An 11,049-nucleotide genomic window follows, 5' to 3' on the forward strand; every position below is an offset into this window, starting at 1 on the left:
CAGTGTTTATCTTTCTGTGTCTGAGTTAGCTCAATCAGGATTATTTCGGGCTTCATCCATTTACCTGGAAATTTCATAATTGAGTTTTTCTTAACAGCTGAATAACATTCCCAGTATGAAAATGTACCATGTTTTCATTATTAAATCATCAGTTAGTGATCATATTTGCTGTTCCATTGCCTGGCTATTGCAAATAGAGCATCAATGATCATGAATGAACAGGTATCTCTGTAGTAAGATATAAACATCCTTGGTTATATGCCCAAGAGTGGTATAGCTGTATCTTGTGATAAATCTGTTTTCAGCTTTTTAAAGATCCTCCATTCTGGTTTTTATAGTGGCTGCACCAATTGGCACTCCCGCCAGCAGGATAAGTGTTTCTTTTCCCTCACATCTATACCAGCAACTGTTGTCATTTGTTTCTTTACTTTTGGCCATTCTGATGAGGGAGTAAGATAAAATCACAAAGCAGTTTTTATTTGCAATTCCTTGATGGCTAAGGATATTGAACGTTTTTATTTGGTTGGTTTTGTTTTTTGTTTTTTGGGTTTTTTTTGTTTTGTTTTGTTTTGTTTTGTTTTTACACAGTTTCTCTGTGTTGCAACTCTGGCAGTTCTAGAACCCACTTTATAGACCCAGCTGGCCTCGAACTCACAGAGATCCACCTGCCTCTGCCTCCTGCATGCTGGTATTAAAAGGTGTGTAATACCACTGCTGGGCAGAATATTGAACATTTTAAAAAGTGTTTCTCAAGCTTTTGTATTTCATCTTTGACCTTTGGAGGTCTCTCTGATTCATTCCAGTTTTCATTTTTTAACTGGGTAGTTTGTTTTCTTGATGTTTAGATTATTGTTTCTGTTTTCTGTTCTTGTTTGGGGGGTTGTTTTGTTTTATTTTTAGGTTTTTGGGGGGTTGTTTTGTTTTTGTGTGTGTTTTGTTTTGTCTTGTTCTGAATATTCAAGATCTAATCCACCATTAGATGTGTAGCTGGTAAAGATTTTTCCCCACTCTGTAAGCCACTAGAGTGATGGTGTCCTTTGCTGTACAAAAGGTTTTAGATTCATATGGTTCTATTTGTTGGTTGTTGGTTTTAATGCCTGTGCTATCAGAAAGTCCTTTCCTGTATCTGTGAGTTCAAACATATTTACTTTCTCTTCTGTCCAATTCAGGACATTAGGTCTTGTGTCAAGATCCTTTATCCATTTAGAGTTGAATTTTGTGTGGGGTGAGAGATAGGAACTGTCTTATTCTTCTTCAAGTACCTATCTAGTTTGAGCAGCACAATTTGTTGAAGATGCTGTCTTTTCTCCAATGTGTGGATTCTTTGTTAAGAGAGAGAAAGAGAGAGAGAGAGAGAGAGGGAGGGAGGGAGAGAGAGAGAGAGAGAGAGAGAGAGAGAGAGAGAGAGAGAGAGAGAGAGAGAGAATAGGTGGACATAGCTGTCTAGATATATCCGGTTCATCAATTCCATTCCACTGATAATTTTGTCTGTTTTTATGCCAGTACCATGCTGTTTTTATTTCTAGAGCTCTGTGCTATAGTTTAACTCAGGATCACTGGTTCTTTTATTGGTCAGAATTGTTTTGAATATCCTGGACATTTTTGTGTTTCCAAGTAAAATTTAAGAACTTTTTTTTCTGGGATGAATTGAGTCAGAGTTTTTATGGGAATTGTGTTGAGTCTGTAATTTAATTTTGATAGAAAGACCATTTTCACAATATTAATTATACTAATTCATGATCATGGTAGGTCTTTTCCATCTTCTGGTGTATTTTTTAATGTCTTGATGGTTTTGCTACATGTCTTTTACACCCTTAGTTGGATTTAGTCCAATGTGTTTGAGACAATTGTGAATGGGATTGATTTTCTTCTTGGTATGTATATAGTATTTGTATACGGCAAGGCCACTGATACTGTGTGTTAATTCTGTTTCCTGCTACTTTGCTAAAGAATTTATCATATAATAGTTTTTAGGAATTTTCTGATAGGCTTTCTGACTTTATATATATATATAACTTATCACCTGTAAATAAGATGTTTTCACTTTTTTTTTCCTGTTTGCATTTCCTTCTTCTCTGACTTTTCTTATTGCTCTAGCTAAGACTAAGCACTGTATTGAATAGGAATATAAAGAGAGTAGATTTTTTTGTTTTGTTTTTCAAGACATGGTTTCTCTGTGTAATAGTCCTGGCTATCCTGGAAGTCACTTTGTAGACCAGGCTGGCCTCCAACTCTCAGAGATTCTCCTACCTCTGCTTCCCAAGTGCTGGAATTAAAGGCGTGTGCCACCACCACCCAGCAAAACATTCTTATCTAGTTTCTTACTTTACTACAAAAGCTTTGAGGTTTTTTTCATTATTTCAACATCATTAGCATGATGTTGGCTGTGAACCTGTATATTGTCTTTATTATATTTAGATAAGTCCTTCATAGCCCTTATCTCTCCATTACTTTTATCATGAAGGGATGTTAGATTTTGTCAAAAGCTTTCTTTCTGCATATAAGATTACTGTGGGATGTTCTGTATGCTGTGAATGTGTTGCTCTGATTGGTTGATAAATAAAATGCTGATTGGCCAGTAACCAGGCAGGAAGTATAGGTGGGATAAACAGACAAGGAGAATTCTGGGAAGTGGAAGGTTGAGTCAGGAGATGCCAGTCTGTTGCCTAGTCCGCAGCTGCTCAGACCCAAGTAAACACACAGAGGCTTATGTTAACTAAAACTCCCCAGCCATTAGCTCAGGCCTACCACTGATTAGCTCTTAAACTTAAACTCAGCCCATTTTTGTTAATCTATCTGTTGCCACGTGTTCTGTGGCTTTACCTGTGTGTCACTACATGCTGCTCCCTGGATGGCAGACTGGCATCTCCTGATTCAACCTTCCACTTCCTAGAATTCTCCTTGTCTGTTTATCCTGCCTATACTTCCTGCCTGGCTACTGGCCATTCAACATTTTATTAAACCAATGTACAAAACATTATCCCATAGCAACCTTTCTTTAATCTTACAGGCGATACAAATCAAGAAATTCATCCATTTCTTTTAAATTTTCCAGTTTAATAGAGCATAGATCTGTTTGTTTGTTTTGTTTGTGGAGAGACAGGGTCACCCTGTGTAGCCCTGGCTATCCTGGAACTTGCTTTGTAGACCAAGTTGGCCTTGAACTCAGAGATCAGTTTGCATCTGCCTCAATAGTACTGGTATTAAGTGTGTCCTTAAGGTTCTTTGCATTTCTTCAGTATCTGTTGTTATGTTTCCCTTTTAGTCTCTGAATTTATCAATTTGGGTCTTCTCTATTAATTATCTTAATTAGATAAAGCTTAGTCAATCTTGTTAATCTTTTCAAAGAACCATCTCTGCTTTATTGATTCTTTGTACTTTTTAAAATATTTTTCTTTCATTTATTTTCATCCTTGGCTTTTATAGTCTGTTCCAGTCTACATTTTGGATGTTGTTTGTGCTTGTTTTTCCAACATCTCCAGGTCTCCAGATTTTTATGTGTGCACTTAGTGCTGCAAACATTCCTCTTAGGACTGACTTCATAGTGTCCCATAGATTTTGGTATGTTGTGTCTTCATTTTTGTTCAATTCTAGGAATTTTAAATTTTCCTTCTTGATTTCTCCCTTCATCCAAGTTTCATTCAATGGTGTGTTGTTTAGCATATATGAGATTGATTGCTTTCTGTCATTTCTTGTTTGTTTGTTTTTTTGTTTTTCAGACAAGGTTTCACTGTGTATCCCTGGCTGTCCTGGAACTCATTCTATAGACCAGGCTTTCTGTCATATCTATTGTTGTAGATATCTAGCCTTACTACTTTATGGTCAAATAATATTCAGGATGTGATTTTAACTTTCCTAAATTTGTTGAGATTTGCTTTATGTCCTAATATGTGGTTGATTTTGGAGAACAATCCATAGGCTGCTGAAAAGAACACATTTTATTTAATATTTGTGTGGAATGTTCTATAAATGTCTGCTAGATCCATTTAATTTATGACATCACTTAGCTCCAGAATTTCTCTATTGGTTTTTTTGTCTGGATGGCCTAAGAGTAGAAGACTGGAGTCTCCCACTGTCACTAGTTAGGAATCAATCTTAGATACAATAATGTTTGCTTTGTGAAACAAGATGCCCCTATATTTGGTGCATAAATGTTTTAAGAATTATGGTTGCCTCTCCATGGATTTTTTTTCCTTCAATGAGTGTGAAGTATCTTCCCTGTCTCTTCAAATTGGTTCTAATTGTATTTTTCAGTTATTAAAATAGTTACCCTGATTGTTTCTTTGTTAATTTCTTGGAATGCCTTTTTTCATCCTTTCACCTAAAGCAGTTTCTATCACTAATAGAAATGTATGTTTTTTGGAGGCAGCAAAAAGATGGATCCTATTTTCTAATCCAATCTGTCAGTCAGTGTCCCTTGTTGGAGAATTGAGACCTTTAATATTGAGGGATTTTATTGAATAATGCAAATTAATTACCTTTATTTTGTTATGGTGGTGGTGTTTTCTTAGTCATCTTTGGGGGAAACTATTCTGTGATTACATATTCCTTGTGTCCTCTTTGGTATGTTTAATTTTCAGACCAAAGTAGTCCTTCTATTACTCTCTATCAAGCTGGTTTTAAAGGACTCCTTCTTCTGCTGTGTGGGTGTTGTACACATGTAGTACACAGATGTGCATGCAGGCAAATTGAATCTGTTTTTATCATGTAAAGTTTTTTTTCTCCCTTGATTGTGACTGATAGTTTTGCTGGGTATAGTAGTTTGGACTGCCATCTGTGAACATTTAGAACTTTTGAAACACCTCAGTCGAGCCTCTTCTGGCTTTCAGCATTTCCACTGAAAAGTCATGTGCTATTGAAGAATAAAAATAGATCCATATCTATCACCCTGCACAAAACTCAAGTCCAAGTGGATCAAAGACCTCAACATAAAACCAGATACACTGAACCTGACAGAAGAGAAAGTGGGGAACAGCCTTGAATGCATTGGCACAGGAGACAACTTCCTGAACAGAACACCAATAGTGCAGGTACTAAGATAGACAATTAATAAATGGAGCCTCATGAAACTGAAAAGCTTCTATAAGGCAAAGGACACTGTCAATAGACAAAATGGCAGCCTACAGAATGGGAAAAGGTCTTCACCCACCCCACATTTGACAGAGGGCTAATTTACAAAAGAGGTCCTCTGCATATATGTGACAGTTGTATAGCTTGTGGAACTCCTAACAGTGGGAGCAGGGACTGTCTCTGACTATTTTGCCTGCTCTTGGGACCCTATTTCTCCTACTGGTTTCCTTATCCAGTCTTAATATGAGGGGAAGTGCCTAGTCTTATTGTAACTTGATATGCCATGTTTGGTTGATATCCCTGGGAGGCCTGCCCTTTTCTAAAGGGAAACAGAGGAGGAGTGGGGTAGGAGGGGCTGGGGGGAGAAGAGGGAGGGGAAACTGCATCTGAGATGTAATATATGAGAGAAGAATAAAAGAAAAAAAAGCATGTTACTCTGATGGATCTGTCTATATGTGGTTTAGTCTTTCTTTCTTGCTGTTCTCAATATCCTTTCTTTATTCTGTACATTTAGTGCTTAATTGTGTGATGTGGGGATTTTCTTTTCTGGTCCTGTCTATTTGTTGTTCTGGATGCCTCTTAGACCTTAAAGACATCTCTTTCCTTAGATTGGGGATTTTCTTCTATGATTTTGTTGAAAATATTTTCTGTGACTTTGACCAAGGTTTCTTCTCCTTTTTATACATCCATTATTGATAGGCTTTTAGGTTTTATTGTGTCCTATATTTCCTGCATGTTCTGTTCATTGTTGTTGGTTTTGGTTTAAATCTAACGTTTCCTTAGACTGAGTGATTCATTTCCTCTATATTACTTTACTTTTTTTCCCTCTATATTACTTTTGAGATCTGATATTCTCTTTTCCATTTGACCTAATATGTTGATGAGACTTTCCTCTGAGCTCTGTTTGACTTCCTGAATTTTTCATTTCAAGTTTTGTTTCATTTTCACTTTTCTTCAGAGATTCTATATCTTTATTAAAATCCATTTTTATATCTTGAATTTTTTATTTTATTAAACTGCTTGTGTTTTCATGGTCCTTATTGAAGCATTTGTTTATATCCTCTGAGTTCCTTGGGCATATCTATAATTGTCCTGACCTCAGGGAACAATTTATATGGGTGCTAATGGCTGGAGAAGACATATTGTCTTGGTCACTCACATTATGTGTGATTTGGCAATTGGTTCTAGGCATCTTTATTTAGGTCATTTGTGGTGTTTATTAATGTGGGTATATAGGCTCCTCTTTGCTGAATGCTTTTTTTTTTTAATCCTTGGTTGCTATGACCCCAACTTGTGAACTTGTGAACCAGCTGAATGGTGCTTGGTGTTCAGTTGTGAGGCCACTATGTGTTGGTTTGCTAGTGGCATGTCAGGATTGGCCTTAGTTCAGCTAAGAATTAGTACAGTTTCTGAACCTAGGAGTAAACCTTCTGTTGTAGCTAGAGTTTTCCTGTCTTGCCCACAGTCAGGACAAATCTTTGTCACCTGCCAGTCCCACAGCAGCTCAGACCCAACCAAATAAACACAGAGACTTCTATTGCTTACAAACTGTATGGCCATGGCAGGCTTCTTGCTAACTGTTCTTATAGCTTAAATTAATCCATTTCCATACATCTATACCTTGCCACGTGGCTGGTGGCTTACCAGTGTCTTCACATGCTGCTGGTCATGGCGGCAGCTGGCAGTGTCTCTCTGCCTCAGCCTTCCACTTCTCCAAATTCTCCTCTCTCCTTGTCCCACCTACTTCCTGCCTGGCCACTGGCCAATCAGTATTTTATTTATTGACCAATCAGAGTAATTTGACATACAGACCATCCCACAGCATTCTGTAGACATTGGAGATCCTCTGTCCTTCATGAGTTTGAAGAGGGCTCACAGGGCTTTTTAGGTGGTCCTAAAGTTCCAAATTGAACTCCCCAGGGCTCTGAGACGTTGCTGGATGGGGCATCAGGTGACAGAGAAATAGATGGGGGGGTAGGCCCAGTAACCAACAGACGTTCCAAGTGGATTGCATGTGATGTATATGCTGGTTGGGGTGGTGGGTTGGTTTACTGGCAGGCAGGCAAGAGTGGGAAGAGATCTAGGCAACCTGTGACAGTTCCAGTCAGACTCCATATAGATCAGTGCCAAGCAGGGTGCTGTGTGTAGGACCCACCCCCACTTTTTTCCCTGGGGTACTTTTGAGCAGGGAGAAGTGGGAAATATTTAGATAGTAATATAGAGGGGAGAGAGACAGATAGAAACACAGGATAGTCTTGGGAGGGCCTCAATCAAAACCCACCAGCCCCTTCTGTCTCTGCTAAAGGGCTTTTAAAGGAATGCTAATGGGTAGAGCAAAATTCCCCTTGCTAGATCAAAGCATACCGCATGGAACAGCCAAGTGCAGACTCTTCCAAACACCTGGTAATCACACACGTGGTCAATCCATCCCCTTATGCAGTCTTGCTGTGTAAAGCAAGCCTAGATCTCACTAGGAAACCTCTGTGGACCCCAACAGTGGTGCATGGGGTAACTTACAGGTAGGCAGACAGGCCAAGATAAACTTTAATTAGGCTTTGGACCTGCAACAGTCCAACCTTCCACAGTCACTGAAGTTCTGTTCAGTTACTCAGTCTTGCAGAAGGTTCAGTGGAAAACAGGATTTCTTTCCAGGAACTTTCATTTATAGCTCCCCCTATAAGATAAGTGTTACATTTTATACATGAAAACATTATTTACCAAATATAACTCAATATGCCTCATAATCAGAAAGGTTTATTCCTGCGATAGCATGTAGATTAGGCTGAGTACTGGGCAGGATAGCAGTATTCAGGAGAGAGGGAGAGCTGGCAAGCTATTAAAGAGAAAACTCTCGGACAGCACCAAAGCTATCATGATTTGGATCTCACTCTTGTCTCTTTTTCTGTCCTCTACATGTGACATAACATTTACATGTGATGTGTACTAGGATTATTGTAGTTAAAACTATTCAAGAACACAGTCTGGGCTAATGAAATGAAGGTAGAAGATGGTTGAGGCAATTATCCCAACCAACCAAAAAAATCCTTTGCATGCATTATCCTATTCCTTAACTAGACTTCTTAGGTGTTGCCTGCCCCCATGTAAACAGTTATTTGCACTTTATGAAATATTTTATTTGGTGTTTGGAGTACTTGAAATAATTCATTACCCTTTAATTCCAGTTTCTTCTACCTACTTTGATTCCATGAGTTAGAAGTTCATGTGAAATGGCCAGCTTTATTTCCAGGAAAGACTCGTCTTCAATACCGTCGTGGTTTGAATTGGAATGGTCCCCATGGGTTCATAGATTTGAATGCTTGGTCACTAGAAAATGGCACTATTAGAAGGTGTGACCTTGCTGGAGGAAGTGTGTCACTGGACGTGGCGTTTGGGGTTTCAGAAGCTCTAGCCAGGCCCAGTGGCTCTCTCTCTCTTTTCCTGCTGTCTGTTGACCCAGATGTAAAAGTCTCAGCTCTTTCTCTACATCTGCCTGCTTCTGTGCTTCCTGCCAGGATGATAATGGACTAAATCTCTGAACCTGTAAGCGAGCCCCAATTAAACACTATCTATCCTTTATAAGAGTTGCCACAGACATGTTTCTTCATAGCAATGGAAACCCTAACTAAGACAAATATCTAAGGTACTATAACTATTATTTGTGTATCACAGCTTCATATGTCTTGTCTTATTGGTGTTGTACCACATTCTAGTTTAGGGGAGTAAACAGACAATTATGTTTCATATAAAATCACATAACAATACAGTGCCATTTTTTAATTCTTTCCGAGCAGAATTGGCCTTTTCCCACTTAACAACTATGACAGCTATAGAAACCAGAGACCATACCCTGTGAGAACTGAGGATTTCATAAGTTTTGGAGGGGAGAGAAAAACCAAATCTTATGCCTCATCTCACAACCAGAGAGGGAAATGAAACTCCAAGAAGGGTTGTTTTGAAATACTGCCTTTCAGCTTCTGATTGGCAGAATTCAACTATTATTCTGTATTTTTTTTCAATTCCAGCTAACTGTGAAGATGCATTCATTTGAGAAACATGGGCTCTAAAAACACAATGTATTAAATTTCTAATCCTGTCTATTATTTCTCATAATCAAGGATTTCCATATAATTTCCGTAGGTCATTAGCTCTAGCCTCTGCACTAAAAAACATTGGCCATTGTCTCACAACTACCTCCGACTCACCTATATTGACAATGTCAGCAATTGGTGTTGAGTTACAGTACAGGCCTTTTCCCACCTCTGAGTTTGGGGATAGTCTAGGACAGTTGGTTTAATATTTTTTTAATGAACATAATATTTGCGATTGTAACCATTTTTAAGTTCACAATTCAGTGGCGAGAATTACATTCAAGATATTAATTGCACTCATGATATTCATTAATTACACTCATGATATTAATTACATTTGTGGTATTTATTGATTACATTCACAGTATTCGTTCAATAGCTATATTTATGATATTTCTTGATTACATTAATTGTATTGATTTATTACATTCATGATATTATGTCCTGATACTACTATCTGTCTGTGGAGCTTTTCCATCACAATCTATTCTTACAATATATTATTTTCCTTTAGTAGAGCTCACATCCCTTTTCTTCTTGGAACAGTATTCCCTTTATATGTCTCCTTTTGGAAAGTGAGTCATTTTCTAAGGAATGTCATTCCTCCTTTGCCATAAATTCAGCTTGTTCTAGAATTTATAATCCAGACCTTATATTTTCAATAAGGCCTCTATGGGCTCTATTATTTGGCCAATTTTGACTAATTTATAATGAATCCTGTTGCCATAGGAGACCAATAGCTTTTGCAGAACTTGGATAAGATATCCTTATAAAAGTCAGTAAGGTAATAGTAACCCCAATGTGGGCAGATAACTGAGTATGCCATGAGAGTTCCCAAAGGCTTCCATGGCTGATAGTAATAGTAACATCATGTGGAATTGGGTCAACCAAATTACCTCCTATGAATTGGAGTTCATGTAGTCAGTAGGTATCATTATGTCTCATACTGTGAGATCTCTAGCCACATTTGCAGCCACATTACAGGGCAAATAGTCATCAGGGCAGGTTATTGCTGGGACAGGAGACACAGGCAGCTGACATAGATTTACCATTGTGTCCAAGAATCTGTTGTATCTTATTATTTCCAGTATCATTGGTAACATAGCAATCTAATTGGATAGACCCAGATAAAACTATTTCTTTTTTCCTTCCTGGAAAAAATTTCTACCATTTTAGATATAGCAGTTATGGATATTGAAGAGAGGTACCCCCAAAATGGGAATGTCTTTAGATTTCAGTTAAAACTCTGCTAGTCCAAAACCTGAGTTTTTTTTTTCTTTATCAGAATTATACTGAATAATACAGGAGTCCTCCCTTGGAAGTAGTGAAATATTTTTTCATCTTTCAAAGCATAAATACATGGCTCAAGTAAAATGGGAGTTTTGGGTAACCAAGCAGTTGTAACAAAAATGTAGTTAACAAAATAGCATAATATTGTTAGTCTTTCAGATCGATATTCTTTCATTATTTTTATCATTTTAGGAAATATATTTATATTTTTTGGCCAAATTGGCAAAATAAAATTTAAATTTCTGAGAAATTGTCTAATATATCATATATATATTAGAATATGTATAATTTTGAGTTCATTTACTTGTGATTTTTAATTGACAACAAGATCAAAAGTTAGTATCTGCCATCCTTTCTGAAATCAAGGTGGATGCATCCTCAGGAGGAGACAGTGAGTGTTTGAGGTTGGAAATGAGAATCTAAGAAGTGTACCCCATGAAGTTTTACAGCAAAAGAGGTAGTCAAAAGTAACTGGTAAATTCGTTTCCAATGAGGCCAAAGGGAGTCTTTGATATGGTATTTTTTCCTTTGGATGAAATATCCTGGCTTCAATTCATTCAGTTCTTCATCTCCCAGGAGCCTGATACACAAAGAGCATACA

The sequence above is a fragment of the Peromyscus leucopus genome, chromosome 5 (genome assembly GCF_004664715.2).
Source record: "Peromyscus leucopus breed LL Stock chromosome 5, UCI_PerLeu_2.1, whole genome shotgun sequence".
Lineage (NCBI taxonomy): Eukaryota > Metazoa > Chordata > Mammalia > Rodentia > Cricetidae > Peromyscus > Peromyscus leucopus.